The sequence below is a fragment of the Biomphalaria glabrata genome, chromosome 1 (assembly GCF_947242115.1).
Source record: "Biomphalaria glabrata chromosome 1, xgBioGlab47.1, whole genome shotgun sequence".
NCBI classification, from domain to species: domain Eukaryota; kingdom Metazoa; phylum Mollusca; class Gastropoda; family Planorbidae; genus Biomphalaria; species Biomphalaria glabrata.
Window position 1 is genome coordinate 2214146 of NC_074711.1, and position 21382 is coordinate 2235527.

Sequence of the window (21382 nt, forward strand, 5' to 3'; positions counted from 1 at the left end):
AACACACACGCACGCACGCACACACATCCCATACTCCCAATCTTCCTTCATCACAATTACAGATAACAAAAAAAAAAAAAAAAACCGAACGCTCTACAAAATTTTTTTGTACAAATCTCATTTGCTTGAAATATCGCAAAATCAAAGAAAACATTTCATTTTTTAAAAAAAAAGTTATTGGGGGGTCTTATATGGGGTGGGGTTGGGGGGTGGGGGAGTAGAATGCGTACAGGGGTGAGATGCTGGGGTGTGTGTGTGGGGGGGGGGTCGATAGAGGGGGTCTAGATGCTTCGATAGGAATAAAACCTACCAGTTCATCTTCTCTAGGAAATTGACGCCCTTGTCCAAATGATGAAAGGAATACAAACTAATTAGTGAATAAAAGGAGACATGAACAATGTCAAGCACAATGAGCTCAAGGTGAAGTGGCGCCAGCCCCCGCCCCCCCCCCCGCCCCCCGTTTTTGGCATTCTCCTTGTATATGCGCGCGCAACCCTTTGCTTTGATGCATGTCACGCTGACATCAACATTTTGACCTGGAGGTCCATCAGAGTTTAACATTTTTTTGCTTCAAAATTTTTTGTTATTTTTTAATGCAGAATTCAACAGTAGCATTTTGATCTCAGACATTTGATCGTGTGACCGTTTGACCGTTTAACCATGTGACCGTGTGACTATCTGACCGTCAGACCATCTGACGGTTCGACCATTTGACCGTTGGAACATCTGACTGTTTGTAAAAAAAAAGAGTAAAAAACCTTTCAGACCTTGCGATCTATAGGGCAGATGATGTAAAGCTCATCTGTTTCTGTGGCCCACGGTTAACAAGGGTGTCATTTGGCCAGCGCAACGATCAACCGCCTTTACTTTTCCCTAACTAAATCAGGTAATCATTAGAACTGGGTGGACTCAGAGGCGCCCTAAAATCCCGAATTTCTAAATCCCCGTTTTCACCAGGATTCGATACCGGAATCCTTGGTTTGAAAACCAAGCGCTTTTCCACTCAGCCACCGCGCCTCATCTGACCGTTTGACCATAATAAAATTTTAGCGTTTTAAAAGTTTTTACTTTCAAATTAGAATTGCTGGCGGGACTTATTATTCTTAAATATTTTTCCTTCAAGCTTACTTTGAAATGACCTTAATCATCTAACATTTTTTAAAAAATCAGCTTAAATGGGATAAAATCAGCTTCTGTAAAAAAACAGCTTACATTTCATGATTGTGTACTATAGCGCTTGGTTTCCTAATATATCGGTCTGGAGTTCTAATCACGGTGAAGACTTGGACTTGGGGACTGTTACGACGCCCCTGAGTGCACCCAACTCTACTGGGCACTGGAATACAATGTTGAAGTAAAGGCAGTTGGTCGTTGTGGTGGCGCCACACTCATTGATTGTCGGCCATAGAAACAGACGAGATTTACATGATCGGCTTCCCGTATAGATCACAAGGTCTGAAATCGGTACCTTGGTTGGTTAGTGTATTGCTAACATAGTCTCGATTACATTCTGTTTTGGTCTAGAATCTGTTTTGGTCTAGAATCTGTTTTGGTCTAGAATCTGTTTTGGTCTAGAATCTGTTTTGGTCTAGAGTCTGTTTTGGTCTAGAATCTGTTTTGGTCTAGAATCTGTTTTGGTCTAGAATCTGTTTAGCCACGACTATTTGTTTCGCTACTGAAGCACATTTTGTTTTGTTTTTACAACGGCGCCCATCGAGCAGACGTGAGATGCACTGGGCACGTGACTTTCGTATTGATTCGACTTCTGCTATTGATGCCATTAATTATGACGGGAAAATCAGACTGACGCGTGAACTTTGGTTTGATAAACACTTGGATAGATGGCAATAGTTTGTTGACTTTGTTCTATGGTTTCAAGACTCACACTTTACTACCACTAGGTGTCGCTGTTTTAGTCATCTCTTTAGTAAATACTTTGGAGAAAAAATAAACCCAGAACACCTTATTAACTCTTTCTCTCCTAACTGACGATACCAGCATTGATTCCACCCGAATCTGGTAAATAATTACGGAGAGAAAGAGTTAAGAAACCCGAAATAGAGGGACTAAAGTAAAAAGTGCGAAACTAATTTCACAGTCGCTACTCTCTGAGTCCAGATAAATGATTTCGCATTATTCATAAATATTACAAGTAAATGAAATGGAATTGAACAAGCTCCTGTTTCCCAGAGCTGGTAGACTCAATCTTTTCACAGAATACAAGATAGGTCTTCATCAACAAGTTTTCAAAGAGGTTTGTTTTTAGATGGAATCAAAGAGACTATTTGTATCGATGCCGTTTTTTTTTATAATCGGTACCGCCCATCTTGCACTGGCGGGTCATCGTCTGCAAGTCTGAACATCAGATTACACCTACATAAACAGATCTCGAGGAGGCAACATTGACACTCTGTGTATGAGCAGCATTGACTGTGTGTTTCTGTCTATAGTCTTGAAGAGAAGGTTTGAGAGAGAGAGTTAGATCTTAGTGTTTATGCCAGTGGAGACATCCTTTGATCCATTGACAGTCTAAGGTTTTAATATTGGTCCAGTCTCTTTTGAGGAATAGGATGCAGTTCTCGTGTGCTGACAGACCAGTTAGAAATGCATTGAGTACCCATCATTGAGACCCCCATCATCGAGACCCATCATGGTGACCCATCATTGAGACCCATCATTGAGACACCATCATTGAGACCCATCATTGAGACCCCTCACTGAGACCCCCATCATTGAGACAACATCATTGAGACATCATCGAGACCCATCATTGAGACCCCCATCATTGAGACAACATCATTGAGACCCATGATTGAGACCCATGATTGAGACCCCCCATCATTGAGACCCCATCGTTGAGACAACATCACTGAGACCCATGATTGAGACCCCCATCATTGAGACCCCATCGTTGAGACCCCGTCATTGAGACCCCTCACTGAGATCCCCATTATTGAGGCCCATCATTGAGACCTATCATTGCGACTTCATGATTGAGGCCCATCACTGAGACCCCCATCATTGAGACCCCATCATTGAGACCCCATCATTGAGATCCATCTCTGAGACCCCCATCATTGAGACAACATCACTGAGACCCATGATTGAGACCCCCATGATTGAGACCACATCGTTGAGACCCATCATTGAGCCCCCATCATTGAGACCCCGTCATTGAGACCCCTCACTGAGATCCCCATTATTGAGGCCCATCATTGAGACCTATAATTGCGACTTCATGATTGAGGCCCATCACTGAGACCCCCATCATTAAGATCCCCATCATTGAGACCCCCATCATTGAAATCCCAGCATTGAGACCACATTATTAAAAGACGAATCATTGAGACACCATCATTGAGACACCATCTTTGAGACACTATCATTGAAACCCCATCATTGAGACACCATCATTGAGACCCCATCATTGAAACCTCATCATTGAGACCCACCATTGATACCCCATTATTAAGACCCCATTATTGAGACTCCATCATTGAAACCCCATCATTGAGACTCATCATTGAGACCCCACCATTAAGACCCCATCATTAAGACCCCACCATTGAGACCCCACCATTAAGACCCCATCATTAAGACCCCATCATTAAGACCCCACCATTGAGACCCCATCATTAAGACCCCATCATTAGGACCCCATCATTAAGACCCCATCATTAAGACCCCACCATTGAGACCCCACCATTGAGACCCCACCATTAAGACCCCACCATTGAGACCCCACCATTAAGACCTTATCATCGCTCTAATAACTAGCAACACGGAAAACCCTGTCCAGTCATTTCAGACATCTTATAAGTTATAAGTTACAGACGTTACTTCTAAAGAGAAGATGGTTACGTCCTACGCCTGCCCCAGACTTTTATATAAACCCAGCAGCATTATAATCAGGGGATAGAAAAAGAAGACTTATCAATATGGCGGTCAGTGACATTGTTAACCTGATGACAGTGGTAAACACTGGAAGGAGGGGCCATCTCAGAATGAGGCTAAGCACCTACAGCCAAACCTGGTAATGGTGTGACGGTCTGTTCTACTTCATGCCGGTTTGACCTCGCTAACTGAAGTCGAAAGAGCGTTATAATGATATTCATGGGAAGGAACCGACGAATATCGTCTGCAAGAGTTATACTCCTTACTTTACACATTTAAAAACAGGGGGACATAATCTAACGAATATCTCGATTTCGCGATCTGAATACAAAGCAAAATTCTTTTTTTTTTATAAGTGTTTATAAATTCAGAGTAAATGTCAAAGTAAAACAGAAAGTAGAGGCTCTGAATATGTCTAAAATTTACCGGATATTGCTAACTTTACAGAAACAACCCAAAATCAACGTAGACCTTGTACACATAACAAAGACTTTTTAACCGATTTTGTTACTGTTCCTTTTATCAGCTTGCTATTTCTACACGGAAGCAAAATCTGACAACACTCTAAACAAGGATCTCGAAAACGGCTTTTACAATTTTCCTTTAAATTTTACAATTTATAAACATCTTTGAGGAAAGAAAACTTGCTAATTCGCCATATATGGAACAATCTGGTTTGACCTTTATAATTTTTCAAAAAAAAAATTGTCTTGAAATTAAATTTGGTTTGGAGGTCAAACACGGTTAATAATGAGTTAATATATCTTGAACACGCAAAAAAACGTCATCGGGTATTCCCTCATGTTTCCATTAGAGTGAAATAAATAAATAGATATTCAAGAACATGTTGGGCACATTCTTGTAATTATGGACCTAGAAGCCTATCTCCAAACTATATATACCATACATACAAGCCCAGTATTCTAGCATGGGCTATTGTCTTTTCATGCGTCTAGATCTTATCTTATCTTATATAAACGTTACTTCAAAAAAGAAGATGATTACGTCCTACGCGTCATGCATTCAATCATGCATATTAACCAACGGCTTAAATTCTGCCAAGTCACTGGTTTTTCTGGCTGGCTCAGGCAACCCATTCCATGCTCTAATAGCACTAGGGAAGAAGGAGCATTTGTACAAATTTGTCCTAGCGTATGGGATGAGGAATGTGCCTTTATCTTTGTGTCTTTCTGAGTATTTTAATTAAATTTTGTTTTTGTATTTGAAGATTATGGTTCAGATCTATATCACCAAACTAGTATCTCGTGGCCATATCTATAGATCTAATATTTTAGTCTAGACTACGGTCTTTCAATGTCACCATGTCTGCAACTGTATCAGTAGACTAGTATTTTATATAGATTTATACATGTGATTGCGCTTAGCTATGATTTAGAGTAATAAGTGTGGGGAATAACTTTCCTTGTTTTAATTTGTCATTCATTAGTTATTAAGATCCTAGCAATGGAACTGAGATGCTACAGAAGGATCCTGTGTATCACATGTAAAGACAGCGTCCCAAACGAAGAGATTTAAGACAGCTTTACTACAGCAACCGGACCCCACAATGACCTGCTAACTAGTGTTAAAAAAAAACGGAAATTATAACTCTATGGCCATATTACAAGGTCTTCGGGGCTGCAAAGATCTTCCTTCAAGGAACAGTACCAGGAAAAAGAAGAAGAGGCAGACAAAGAAAGCGATGGGAGGACAAAGTAATAGAATGGACGGGCCTGCCCTTGAAAGAGGTTCTATCCAAGGCAAAAGACAGAGAGGAATGGAGAAAGACGGTCGACAAATTTTGTGTTGTGCTGAACTGTCCAACAGACTAAGGGTGAAGATGAAGGTATTAAGAGTGGAGTAATCCTACCTATGATAATTATAAGCTTCATTCGGAAGACATAGCTCTAGACCGCACCAGATGGCGAGAGACAGTGACCAAGAAAGCTATGGACAGCGAAAGAACATGGGTCTCAGCTCAGGAAGAAAAACGGACAATACGAAAAAATGGCCAGCTCCTCTACCACCGAAGCAAAAGGCACCTTAACCTGCGCTATCTGTGGACGGGAGTGTCTCTCCAAAATAGGGCTCCACAGCCACATGAGGAAGTGTGCGAGATCAACCATAGTCGTTCTATAACTCTTGGAGGCCAACAAACATTCGGACGTTCATATTGAATGTATTGTCTTTTCAAAAGAAAATATTAAATTTTACATGTTTCATTGGACCTCATTCACCAATCGTAAACAAACAACATTTAGCCACGTGATTCTATACAAACTACGATCTAATTTTTAATACACAACGGCTATCATGTGACAGGTTTTTTTTTTCGTTGTTTTATCAATATTATCACGTGACTAAATGTTGTTTGTTTACGATTGGAGAATGAGGTCCATTGAACGGTGTAATTGATAGGGACACTATATCTACACAATGTCTACACTATATCTACATTGTGTCCGCACTAAACAGTATCTAAATAGTACTATTAAAACATCACCAAACTAGATTTTTTATTTGGGGGGGGGGGAGGTTACAAATCTGAGTTAAAAGACAATTGTGAGCTGTTACTCGCTGTTATGAATATTTAATTGAGTCACGTGATGGTATGCAAATTCATTCCTGCCATACGTTTATCATCGATCAACGTGATACATCCCACGTGCTTTGCAAATGTATTCTTTCCGTGTCATCTTCGGCATTACGTCAGGGGAGGTTCCCAAATACATCAAGAAAGATTCCGTCGTATATGGCCATTTTGTCAACTCTAGAAGCATGCAAGCTTAATTTGTGTGTTGGGCTAAAAACTTGCCCGTATAGCTGTATATCGTGGCGGCATAAAGCACACAAGATTAATAGAGATGAGCTGTAGGGAAGAGAGAGAGAGAGAAAGGTTTGTTCTCTTAAAGTTGCATTCTATTTTTACTTTAGTTTTACTTCTTCGAATTTCTGATCTATTTGTCCACTCTTCTCTCTCTCTCTCTCTGTCTCACACTCTCTTGTCTCTCTCTCTCTCTCTGTCTCTCACTCTCTGTCTCTCTCTCTCTATCTCTGTCTCTTTCTCTCTCACTCTCTCTGTCTCTCTATCTATCTGTGTATATCTCTATATTTAGTTTCTCTATCTCTCCCACTCTCTCTCTATCTCTCTCTACTCCGTCTCTCTCTCTCTCTGTCTCTCTTTCTATCTTTATCTCTGTCTCTCTCCTATGTCTGTCTCTTTCCCTCTCTCTATGTCTCTGTCTTTCTGTCTCTCTCCCTTTCTGTCTCTCTCCTTCTCTATCTGTCTACCTCTCCATCTGTCTGTCTGTCTCTCTCTCTGCCTGTTACAATGGTTTTATGTGAGAAAGATGGCCAACAGGTCTTGTGGGGTGCCCAGACGGTCCAACAGACTAGGGGGATAGGTGAAGGCAGAAGGTGGAAACTCGAAGCTACCAGAATCCAATGAAAAACATTTATATGCCACGTAAGACACGCGACATTTCCCTGTAGCACTGAATGCACCTCATTCACCAATCGTAAACAAACAACATTTAGCCACGTGGTTCTCTATCTCTTCTATACAAATTACGTAATACACACAGGCTGTCACCTGACAGTTTTTTCCCATTGTTTTATCAATATTATCACGTGGCTAAATGTTGTTTGTTTACGATTGGTGAATGAGCTCCATTGTGGGTTCCCTTCTACGCGTGCCCTATTATGACCCATTCTCGATAACGAGTCGGCGCTGTAAGAAAAACTAAGACAGCTACTGGCCAAGTTATACGAGCAGGGTAATGTAAAGAAGAGGTGACGCCCATGTCCATCTGTGGCTTCACTGACCCAGGATATAAATTAAAAAACAAAAATGAGACGGGAACGGGGGTGGGGTGGATACAGGAAAGCTCATGGAAATGTTACCTTCATAAATATGTATGCTATTGTAAAATATTTCAATTGTCTCTTTATATTGCATTTATATTACAAGCACGAAACGCACACTCCTAATCACACACTCCCAACCACACACTCCCAACCACACACTCCCAACAACACACTCCGAACAACACACTCCCAACCACACACTCCCAGCCACACACTCCCAACCACACACTGCCAACCACACACTCCCAACCACACATTGCCAACCACACACTCCCAACCACACACTCCCAACCACACACTGCCAACCACACACTCCAAACTACAAGCTACCAACCACACACTCCTAAGCATAGATTCCCAAACAACACACTCCCAACCACACACTCCCAGCCACACACTCCCAACCACACACTCCCAACCACACACTGCCAACCACACACTGCCAACCACACACTCCCAACCACACACTCCCAACCACACACTCCCAACCACACACTCCCAACCACACACTCCCAGCCACACACTCCCAACCACACACTCCCAACCACACACTCCCAACCACACACTCCCAACCACACACTGCCAACCACACACTCCCAACCACACACTCCCAACCACACACTGCCAACCACACACTCCCAACCACACACTGCCAACCACACACTCCAAACCACAAGCTACCAACCACACACTCCTAAGCATAGATTCCCTAACACACACTCCCTAAACAAATACTAACACATACACCTAAACACATACTCCTAAACACACTCTCAAACACATACTCCCAGTGGCGTATATGATGCCCAGTGCGGCAGCTCCTAATGATGCCCCCCCCCCCTCCCCTAAAAAATAAATAAGCAGCAAAAAGACTTTTTTTTTTCAAATTAATGTGTTTTCATTGATAAAAAAAATGCTAATTCGAAAAAAAAAATTAGATGATGTAAAGGTGATCTGTTTCTGTGGCTCACGGTTAACGAGGGCGTCATGCCGCCAGCACAACGACCAGCCGCCTTTACTTTTCCCCAAGCTAATGTCAGATATCCAGCTTAGCAAACTTAAGGGTTCCGAAATAAAAAAAAAAATTCATTATTCACCAGGATTCGAACCTGTGATCAATGTCGTAGCTGGGGTGGGGTGGAGGAGGGGGGGGGAGAATTAGAAAATCCCCACGGGCCCCCATTTGAGGGGGGCCCCCCCAAATGAGTGTTTTTTACTTTGAAAATTAAATATTACTCAAAATGCAGGGGCTCCCTAAGAGGTCAAGCCTCCCGGGCCCCCAAAGGATGGAAAATTCCTAGCTACGCCCCTGCCTGTGAAACCCTAGCGCTTTACCACTCAGCTCCAACGTCTTCTATGTGCTTCAGAAGAAAGTGTTTAAACACATAAACCAAAACACACACACACCAAACACGCTCTCGAAACGAATACTACCAAACACTCATTCACAAACACACACTAACACATATAAATTGTGTTACTTCTAGGCATACTGTCTTATGTGAATCAGTTGACTGGACACTTCCGGTGGTCATCTGACACGACGGTGAACCGGTAACCAAGACAAACAGATAACTATCGATAGTCGCCAGGTCACTAAAGAGATATTTTTAACTTGGTCACCGGACCCTTTAATCGACCCCCCCCTCCCCTCCCCGTCGCTTTCACTCACAGTAGTCCCATAGCTCTCGGGCAGGCAGGGACACACACACACACAAAAATGGACTTCTGGTCAGTTTTACAGCTAGTGGCTTCAGCTATGTCCCAGAGAAATGACCACCAATGTCACAATAGATCGATTAGCCCTGGACAATAGTATGAAGGGAAAACAAGCCCCGGATTCGTTAAGCTCCAGTGTCGCTGTTACAGTAGGTGTAACACTGAAGGAGGCAGCTCTAGGACAACAGTATGAAGGGAAACACTGAAGGAGCCAGTTCTAGTCCCACTTTGAATCTGTTTCGTCTCTCCACTAAAAAAATTTGGTTTGTCCTAAATTAAAACTTGAACAAGATTTAGACCAGTGATTCCCAAAGTGGTCTATATAGACCCCCCAGGATTTCATATAGACAGAAATGTGAAGCGTTTAAAAAGAATGGGGGGGGGGGGAATTTCTATCGCCAGGTCTAGACGTAATAGCAAGCAGTTAATTCACTACACCACATGCACACACACACACACACTCGCACACACACACACGTAATTCAATAGACAAGACACACAGATAATTCACTACACTATAATACCTTATTAATTACAGATGTTTAATTAGGTCCTACACCAGCGGTTCTCAACCTTTTAAGCTCGGCGACCCCCTTTTTAGAATCCCCCACTCGGCCTCGACCCCCCCCCCCTTTCTCCCCACACCCACAGCAAAAGAAGAATATACAAAAACAATTCATATTTTCGAAGGTCTTATGCGACCCCTGGCTAATCGTCAATCGACCCCAAAGGGGGTTGCGACCCACAGGTTGAGAACTCCTGTCCTACACGTTTCGTGTATCAATCTAGTATGCATGTTAATCATTGACTTAAACTCTGATCACTTTTTCCTGGCTGATTCAGGCAACCCATTCCATTCTCTAATGGCATTGGGGAAGAAGGATTATTTGGACGAATCTGTCCTAGCATTTTGTATTTGTAAATAGTGGTTCAGTGTTGTATGTTCCTGAACTAATGCAGTTTGAAAGTTCATTTATGCCATTTAGAAACAGTACAAGGGCCTAAGATTGTTCCTTGAGAGACACCTCAGTTGACTGTTATTGGTGTTGATTTAGAGCCGTTTATTATTACAGCTTCTTCTCTCTCTATCAGGAAATCCTGAATCCATTGATGTGATGAATAAATAATACCAAAATATTTTACTTCTATAGGCAAGCTATGATATTGAAATGTGACAAATGCATTCGAGACGTCTAATAAAATAGCATTTATTTGCTCATTATTTTCTAAGCCCTTTGAAAAAAATTATCAATCATTCCTATTAGTTGAGTATCACATGACCTATATTTCTTAAAGCTCTTGTTTGTATGGAGTAAGGAAATCATGCACGCGTAATGTGTTTAATGGTGTCGCTACCCTTCGGGCAGGAGGGGTCTCGTGAGCCATGACTGGCTACTCACCTTGGAGAAGGAAAACTCTGAATTCAAACCTCTGCTGCCTTGCAGCTTTACCCAATCATGGGGAAGGCTTCGGGAGTCAACCCTGAGGAAAAATCAGGAGCTCGCGATCCTAAGGCAGTTTGCAGCACCCAGTGCTTACACCCTGGCAGAACCTGCGACGCCGCTGACCCCAAACTGTATCGGCACTGCCGTTCCTTTGGATACATCAGCTGCGTGGAGAGGGGGGAACTGATGTGTGGGCGACATCGTTCCGACCACAGCTAATGCCCAGGAATTCATCCCATTTCCATGAGACGATCCATAGTCGCTACGTGACTGAAGGAGACCATAGTAGTAGTGTTAGCATAGTAGTGCACTTTATATGTTCTTGTATGTTACATGTAATGCTGAATCGGATTTTTCTCCTTTTTTGAAATTAATAATGTATAATACCTATGCACATGCACAAACACACACTATACGAACACATACACAGAGGTAATTCAGTCTGTCTGTCTGTCTGTCTGTCTGTCTCTGTCTCTCTCTCTCTCTCTCTCTCTCTCTCTCTATATATATATATATATATATATATATATATATATATATATATATATATATATATATATATATATTCGGCCATATGAACAGATCACAAGGTCTGAAAGAATTACCCTTTTTGTTTCGCTTGTAATAAACTATGCCGTCTGCCAAGTCAAAATCGTGTACACCTTACTTCTACCACTTCCCGTTCACGGATCCAGTTAAAACTTGGAACAATTTATTCAATGTCGATGACAACACACGAATCAATCAAATAATTACCATATTAGTTAATCAATTAGTCGTAATTAATTAATTTTATCTTATATGGAAAAGGTACGAAGCTAACGGGAGACTCATGGCAGCGGTCGAGCGCTAACGAAACTCTCGTCAACGTGCTAATATTGAATACGTGAAAAATTCGCAAGACCAGGATAGTGTGTATGTGTGCCTTCTTCAGTTCAGGACGACTTTGGTTTATGTCGTAAAACTCTTTGTCATGTGACAGTGGAGACATTTCTCGACTCGGAGGTTAAGGTGGCAAATCACAAGACCCGAAGAATAATTTATGCAATAGTGTACAGGTTACGATTGATTTAAAATAGTCTTTACTCAACATAAGGTAGCTTTTTTACAAGTATTTTTTTTTTTCATATTTAATTTTTTTTTTTTTACTTTTAGATTTTTAGACCATTTCAATCAACAATCTTTAAAAGTAAAAATAAATTTAAAAAAAAAGACTTGGATACATAAATATTCATATAGTCTAAAAGTCAAACAGGGAAGTATCTTTTTTTTATTTAATACTGAAACAAATCTATACGAAACGAGCAGCGTATCCTTCCATCGTCAAATATCTTTAAAATGTATCAATCTACTCACATTAATTTTACATTGCATATCACAACCAGGCCGTCAAATGCATGTAACTCTTGGCACCCAAGTAGACCTAGCTTATATAAAACCGTAGCCGCTCACATTGGTAGCCTTTATAACAGGGGTTCTCAACCTGTGGTTCGCGACCCCCTTAGGGGGTCGATTGACGATTTGCCAGGGGTCGCCTAAGACCATCGAAAATATGGATTGTTATTGTCTGTCCTTATACTGCTGTGTGGGTGGGGGTCGCGGCAGAGCGAGAGATTATAATAAGGGGTCGCCGAGCAAAAAAGGTTGAGAACCGCTGATGTATAACATTATAATTTCATACCTTAAAAGTGTATACAGTCATGAGATGGTCACGTGACTGTCCGGAATACAACAAACAAAAAAAAAAGACAGTCACTTCTAGAATGTTAAGTATTTGTACCGACTCCTGGGACCTGGGACCTGAGTCAACTGTTCAGTGACCTAACTCCTGGGACCTGGGACCTGAGTCAACTGTTCTGGTAAAATCAGTCCACTGCTCAGTGACCTAACTCCTGGGACCTGGGACCCGAGTCAACTGTTCTGGTAAAATCAGTCCACTGCTCAGTGACCTAACTCCTGGGACCTGGGACCCGAGTCAACTGTTCTGGTAAAATCAGTCCACTGCTCAGTGACCTAACTCCTGGGACCTGGGACCCGAGTCAACTGTTCTGGTAAAATCAGTCCACTGCTCAGTGACCTAACTCCTGGGACCTGGGACCCGAGTCAACTGTTCTGGTAAAATCAGTCCACTGCTCAGTGACCTAACTCCTGGGACCTGGGACCCGAGTCAACTGTTCTGGTAAAATCAGTCCACTGCTCAGTGACCTAACTCCTGGGACCTGGGACCCGAGCCAACTGTTCTGGTAAAATCAGTCCACTGCTCAGTGACCTAACTCCTGGGACCTGGGACCCGAGTCAACTGTTCTGGTAAAATCAGTCCACTGCTCAGTGACCTAACTCCTGGGACCTGGGACCCGAGTCAACTGTTCTGGTAAAATCAGTCCACTGCTCAGTGACCTAACTCCTGGGACCTGGGACCCGAGTCAACTGTTCTGGTAAAATCAGTCCACTGCTCAGTGACCTAACTCCTGGGACCTGGGACCCGAGTCAACTGTTCTGGTAAAATCAGTCCACTGCTCAGTGACCTAACTCCTGGGACCTGGGACCCGAGTCAACTGTTCTGGTAAAATCAGTCCACTGCTCAGTGACCTAACTCCTGGGACCTGGGACCCGAGTCAACTGTTCTGGTAAAATCAGTCCACTGTTCAGTGACCTAACTCCTGGGACCTGGGACCCGAGTCAACTGTTCTGGTAAAATCAGTCCACTGCTCAGTGACCTAACTCCTGGGACCTGGGACCCGAGTCAACTGTTCTGGTAAAATCAGTCCACTGCTCAGTGACCTAACTCCTGGGACCTGGGACCTGAGTCAACTGTTCTGGTAAAATCAGTCCACTGCTCAGTGACCTAACTCCTGGGACCTGGGACCTGAGTCAACTGTTCTGGTAAAAATCAGTCCACTGCTCAGTGACCTAACTCCTGGGACCTGGGACCTGAGTCAACTGTTCTGGTAAAAATCAGTCCACTGCTCAGTGACCTAACTCCTGGGACCTGGGACCCGAGTCAACTGTTCTGGTAAAAATCAGTCCACTGTTCAGTGACCTAACTCCTGGGACCTGGGACCTGAGTCAACTGTTCTGGTAAAAATCAGTCCATTGCTCAGTGACCTAACTCCTGGGACCTGGGACCTGAGTCAACTGTTCTGGTAAAAATCAGTCCATTGCTCAGTGACCTAACTCCTGGGACCTGGGACCTGAGTCAACTGTTCTGGTAAAAATCAGTCCATTGCTCAGTGACCTAACTCCTGGGACCTGGGACCTGAGTCAACTGTTCTGGTAAAATCAGTCCATTGCTCAGTGACCTAACTCCTGGGACCTGGGACCTGAGTCAACTGTTCTGGTAAAAATCAGTCCATTGCTCAGTGACCTAACTCCTGGGACCTGGGACCTGAGTCAACTGTTCTGGTAAAATCAGTCCATTGCTCAGTGACCTAACTCCTGGGACCTGGGACCTGAGTCAACTGTTCTGGTAAAAATCAGTCCATTGCTCAGTGACCTAACTCCTGGGACCTGAGTCAACTGTTCTGGTAAAAATCAGTCCATTGCTCAGTGACCTAACTCCTGGGACCTGAGTCAACTGTTCTGGTAAAATCAGTCCATTGCTCAGTGACCTAACTCCTGGGACCTGGGACCTGAGTCAACTGTTCTGGTAAAAATCAGTCCATTGCTCAGTGACCTAACTCCTGGGACCTGGGACCTGAGTCAACTGTTCTGGTAAAATCAGTCCACTGCTCAGTGACCTTATTTTCCAACAGCTATTTTGTTTTCTCATTTTTACAAATCTTATAAAACTCACTCTGTCTGTTTGTCTGTCTGGGTGTAAAGTAAAGTTCTCCTTTCAGACCTTGTGATCTATAGGGTAGATGATGTAAGCTTTAAAGCCTAGATAGGAATTCTCGCTAAGGACTCAAATGTTCCTTTGTATTCGGTAAAGTCTGGTATAAATAAATAGACGGACATCAGCGGTTCTCAACCTGTTTACTTCTACCACCTCTTTAATATAAACCCCACCATGCTGCAACCCCCCCCCCCCCCCCAAACAAAAAAAAATGTTTGATGAAAAGTCTTTGTGTATTATAAACAATAAATTAAAACTATTAAAAAATATATAATTTATTGTTTTGTTACATGAATATTTATAACATAAACACTTCTAAATGTTAATTTTGCTTATCTTATATACTATAGACGTTACTTCAAAAAAGGAAGATGATTACGTCCTACGCGTCATGCATTCAGTCATGCATATTAACTAATTACTTAAATTCTGCCAAGTCACTGGTTTTCCTGGCTAGCTCAGGCAACCCATTCCATGCTCTAATAGCACTAGGGAAGAAGGAGTATTTGTACAAATTTGTCCTAGCATATGGGAGAACTTAAGAGAAATAAAAACTCCCAGAGGGCGATGGGCCCTAAACGGGGACGCTGTGATGGAAAAAGAAACTAGAGGTGCATTGAAACAAGTCAAATAAAAATTTTCTTCAAAATTAACGCTGGCAAACAGAATATAGACAAATTAAAATTATCTCGCTTCTAATTTAAGAACCAGAAACAACGCTAGAAGCTGAGGTTTGGATTCCCCCCTTTACTGTGCCTTAATTCTCACAAGCTAGGCAATAGGATCCTTAGATTATAGTTTAATTTATCTGCATACGTCAATATATTAATAGGTAAATGTTAATTTAAAACAACGCTAAAACCTTCATTCAAATAGAATAATTTAACTTTCCTTTTAACAGTGAAAACATTGACATGGACACGTCATAATCGGTCGTGAGAAACGTCTGTCAATATATCCATATGTATTGTAAAATTTGTTGAATTGCTAGAAGATAAAAGGACATATAGCAATGTCCGAAAAGTAATTTAAGAATATTCATACACGATTAAAAACTTTTTATTATTTAAGCAAAACTTTTAAAAAGGGCAAAGGAGAATAGTGACCTCTTAGAAAGAAAACTTTACATAGCCTTTTTTTAGACAAAAAAAAATCTATATATATTAAAGTTGAATGTTTGTATATTTTAGTTCAAACTATGTATATCTAAGCTGAATCTATGTAGATTTAGGGCTTGGCTTCCAAATTTGGGGTCCTTGGTTCGAATTTAGGATTTTGAATTTCTTGATGTTTAGGGCGCCCCTGAATCCACCCAACTCTGATGGGTAACTGACATTGGTTGGGGAAACGTAAAGGCGGTTGGCCGTTGGATTGGCCACACGTTAACAGTGAGCCCCAGATACAGATGACCTTAACATCATCTGTCCTAAAGATCACAAGGTCTGAAAGGGGAACTATGTATATTTAAGTTGAATCTATGTATATTTAAGTTGAACCTATGTATATTTAAGTTGAATCTATGTATATTTAAGTTGAATCTATGCATATTTAAGTTGAACCTATGTATATTTAAGTTGAACCTATGTATAAGTTAAAATAAGTTTTTGATTTAAAAAAAAAAATTTGTTTATTACAAATGATTGCAATAAATAAAAATATAATAATCCAACACTGGTTTAGCTGTACTAGAAGTTCGGAGCTACAAACCAACGACCGGCCAACAACATTCAGAAGAACAAAAATGAATTCTTTAAAATACATCAAGCTAAAATTTCACACATAGTAAAATGTTTGTTTGTTTTGTAAACTGTTTTACATATTTCGGATGTTCCTTCAGAGTTGAAGATAGTTTACTTCCTAGTCCAAACCTCCCGCAGGACGACGGGGGATGGGAGCGGGCAGGGTTTGAACCCTCGACCGTCGATAAATCCGAACGAGCGCGCAAACCGTATGACCAGGCAGCAGGGACTAGGGAGTCCGTTGAATGGAGGCGCGCTTATAACACAGAGGTCGTGTGTTACTGGCATTTTTTTCCTTTCTCTTTTTTGTTAAATGACAATATTTTTGTAAACATAAAGTAGGAATTAATTATTTGTTCATATTACCTTCATATTACTTATTATAAAATTCATTTGTTATCTTTTCTTCATTTTTAATATTAAAAAAAAAATTTCAGTGAGACAATTAGAAGCGACACTGTACAACTGGGACTATTGACCCCTCTCCCTCCCCCCCCCCCACCATCTTTTTCAAGGAACCGTGTTTATTTCATCATGAGGTTCCGCCAACCCGTGGTTCTGCCAACCAGTGGTTCCGCCTAAGTTACAAGTACTTACACCCCCCCCCCCATTTTTTTCCTATTTCTTTTTAATTATCGAAAAAAGGGTCGAAGGACTTTCAAGGCTGTCGCAAATTAAGTAGTTCCTTTGGACGTGGCACTGTTCTCTGACGTCCTGACGTCTTACGTGAAGACGTCAATTTGTTGCAAGAGTTTCTGATTCCCGAGTTTGTTTGTACAAGACAAAACGTTTGACGGCTTTCAACGGAAGTAGATTGTCCGGTATCCCGAATAATGTCTTGACAGCCAAGGTAACTATCCTGTCAGGAGGAGACAATCGCCTGGCACAAAATTGTCGGCACCTGTCAGGCGTTGACACAAACAGCAGCGACAAAATTTAGGAAAAAAAGACAATGTTTAGAATAATTACTGTTGACATTTGTTTAGTATTTTAAACAAAAATTAGCATTATGAAACTTTACTAATATTTTATGGTTAGCCAATTTTAAGTAAACTTCAAATTTTTAGAACTGGATAAGAATCATTATCTAGGCTCTCTTTTACTGAGAAATTAAGCATTATTTTGTTACTCACAAGCGATTCTTTGCATGATCTTAGGATTTTCTAAATATGAATTTAAAACAATTCACAAGTAAACCAAGATCGTAGATCAATCTTCACAAGAAGTATCAAGAATTGGTTATTTCAATTCTTATCGAACAAATACCCATCTTCTATTTGTGTATAAGTTAATCATATTTTATACATTTGTTTAATTCATTACATTCTAATCATCTATAGCATGTACATGGTGGAATTTTTTTTTTAAATTAAAAAAAAAAAGAGGGGGGGGGGGAGCCCATAACAGAGGCAGATAGGCCCAAAAAGAGGCGAAGAAAGAAAGCCAACAAAAGAGGCAAAGAAAAGAGTACTTGAGCCCATGAGACCCATGAGGAAAAAGCCTAGTGACAAGGACAAATCTTGAAGTTTCTTATCACTTATCAAAAAAAAAAAAAAGAAAAGAAGAGGACAATAAATGTCCTTAAAAAATCTCATTTGGTAAATCTCAATGCAACGCAAAGTTAGGACTTAAGAATTAGGCCCCAGTGCATGAATGAAATTAAATACCAATGTCCCCAAATATCCTCTAGATCAGCGGTTCTCAACCTTTTAAGCTCGGCGACCCCCTTTTTACAATCCCCCACTCTGCCGCGACCCCCCCCACCCACACACACACATACAGCAATAGAAGAGTAGACAATACCAATCCATATTTTCTATGGTGTTAGGCGACCCCTGGCGAATGGTCAACTGACCCCCAAGGGCGTCGCGAACCACAGGTTGACAACCCCTGCTCTAGATCGCCATTCCGTTACCCGAACACCCAGACCACCTCCTCCCCCCCCCCCCTCACAGTTACCATTCATCACGACGTCAGTGTGGTCATAGTTGAACTGTGATCTGTCAGTATGGTACTGGTCTCAGATGTCGTGTTTAGCTTCTAACAACATACTTGGGCAAAGTACATTTACTTCTGAAGCCGTAGTAAGTAGGTAAGTTTCCCCTCCATGGAGGAGGGTACTTACAGGCTCCACTGGTTTATACTTAACTGGGAAAGTCACAGACCATTCAGCCAATGGCAGGGCATGACTGACTAAACATCGGTCGAATACTCTAAGAGAAGGGGGTTTCTAGAGATTGTTTTTCAAGACTGTTTTGGTCGAAGGTCTATCACTCAAAATCAGCTAGTAGTTTTTAAGATAAGCCATTTATTTGAGATTATCATACATGGTGGAACAAAATATATAAATAGCAAACATTTTAGTGTATTCTGGGTACAAAGTAACAGGGAGTATCGATAAGTTATGTTTTTAAAGGTATCATTTTTTGTGCGCATTTTCTTAGCACTGCAGAATCAAATACTCTATATAAATTAACTGACCAAATATTTATATTTTATCTAATACCCTATGTTTTAATAATAATAATAATACTGGGATAGGCCTATTCTAACCGACAAAACGATAGATTTCAATCGCCTGGATCTTCTGTTCGTTGATACAAAAGAAAAAACCGCTACCATTATCGACATCGCCGTACCACTGTCTCATAATTTAATAAAAACTGAGATAAAAAAACAAAGAGAATATGGGAACCTGGGCTTGGAGATTAAGCGTCTATGGAAATTGTCCAAAATAACAATATACCCCATTGTTATATCAACCGAGGGGATAATAACAACTGACCTCACAGACACCTTCAAGGCCCTTAACATTTCTAGGAACATCTTCGTTGCCTGTCAGAGGGCGGTACTGCTGCAGACCTGCCACATCACCAGAAAATTCCTCAGTGGAAACTGTTAAAGGGACTACGATGAATTTTGTTTCTCTTTAGCGAAACTCGACCCTGGCAGCGCCAGAGAATGACTACTCGTTCATTTGTAACATAATAATAATAATAATAATAATAATAATCTTTATTATTATTATCCATAAGGAAATCTGTCTTACAATTAATGCTTTACACCAAACGAAACATTATAACTATAGAAAACCAAAATCTACATTCACACCAGACACTCATTATAATAGTAATAATAATTTTGCTTAAATAATCCAATGCCGAAATGACAACAACCGCTGTAAGTGATTTAGTGTGATTTTACTAATCGTATAAACTGACCTATGATAACTGCAACTTAATTAGTACCTTAAATGACCTAATGCAACAATTTTACGCTTCTAACTGTTGGGTCATGTGATGCTAATAAATTAAAATAATAAATAAGCTCATTGAATATATCATATAAATGTGAAGGAGAAATAAAGAGAGGTGGGGGGGGGGCGCCTTTCTGTAATTAATACTGGATTTTCAGAAGAGTAAAAATACTAGAACTTAAATGCGTAAAAGTGAAATTCTGTCTTTATAAAGACACGTGACATAAGTTAACAAATAAAAAGCGGGAAGAAATTCGGGTTTTTAATTAGGTTTTAAAAATATGTTTAAATATTGAAGAAACGATGTTTTTTAAAAAAGCTAATAATACCATTTCAGTTTTAAGTCTCTGATTAACAAGCACGACCAGATTCACACTTCTGTACGTGCAGGACGTCATTATCTTATTTTTTAAGTAACGTCTGTAATTAAAAGTATAAGATAAGATTTTTTTAAAACATAAAAAAAAAACAATATCAACGCAATTTAATTTATTTATTAATATATCCAATAGAATCACTGGTTGAAACTTATAACGTTGGATGATTATTACTTACTGCGTTGTGAAAAAGAATCAGCTGTTGCCTCACACGAGAAAATCAGCTCGAAATCCAAGAAAACATTTCTACTTTTAAACCATTTCCACGTTGTTCCCTCCCTTTTTGTTTTTTGTTTTTACTGGGAGACTGGAGTTGAGAGAAAAAAAAACACAAGAGTTTGAATTCGTGAGTCTACGTCCGGCGCGCGAGTAGCGCCATTGCACTGTGAGCGCTCACGTGACAGACTCAAACTCACGGAGTTAACCACCATGAATTGAAGCTCCTGGTCACACCTCTCTCTCTCTCTCTCTCTCTTTCCCCCTTCTCTCTTTCTCTCCGTTACTCTTCTCTTCTTCTCTTTTACTTCTTCACACATTCTTCGAATACAGGATGGCTGCCTGGTCGTGCGGTTTGCGCGCTGGACTGTGGTTTGGATTTATCGATGGTCCCGGGTTCAAAACCCTGCCCGCTCCCATCCCCCGTCGTCCTGCGGGAGGTTTGGACTAGGAAGTAAACTATCTTCAACTATGAAGGAACATCCGAAACATGTGAAACATTTTTTACAACTATTTCATTGTAACCAGTAATACGTCAAGAGGCGAGTGGACTGAGAGGTTATGCGCTCGGCTTCCAAACCTGAGGTCCTGCGTTCGAATCGCAGTGAAGACTGGGATTTTGAACTTCGAGATTTTAAAGGGCGCCTCTGAGTCCACCCAACTCTAATGGGGAAAGTAAAGGCGGTCGGTCGATGTGTTGGCCACATGACACCTGCTCGTTGACCGTTGGACAAAGAAACAGATGACCTTAAGTCAAGTGGCGAGTTGACTGAGAGGTTATGCGCTTGGCTTCCAAACCTGAGGTCCTGCGTTCGAATCGCGGTGAAGACTTGGATTTTGAACTTCGAGATTTTAAAGGGCGCCTCTGAGTCCACCCAACTCTAATGGGGAAAGTAAAGGCGGTCGGTCGATGTGTTGGCCACATGACACCTGCTCGTTGACCGTTGGACAAAGAAACAGATGACCTTAACATCATCTGCCCTATAGACAGTTAATTTTCCGCTTTTCTAGCGACCACCCTTTAGCGTCCTACA

General features: G+C 41.2%; 1 protein-coding gene across 3 annotated transcripts in view; it reads right to left on the bottom strand.

The window, feature by feature from the left end:
* The window catches only part of LOC106074231 (calcitonin gene-related peptide type 1 receptor-like), a 165984-nt gene that overhangs the window by 141277 nt on the left and 3325 nt on the right, over positions 1 to 21382 (bottom strand). The window contains exon 1 of one of the 3 annotated variants that reach the window (XM_056003563.1): positions 20311 to 20581. The exons of 1 other annotated variant lie outside the window; for it this stretch is intronic. The gene's annotated coding sequence lies outside the window, so the exon portion shown is untranslated. Of the gene's footprint in view, positions 1 to 20310; positions 20582 to 21382 lie in introns of those variants that run through there. One more of the 3 variants, XM_056003687.1, reaches the window with a different exon arrangement.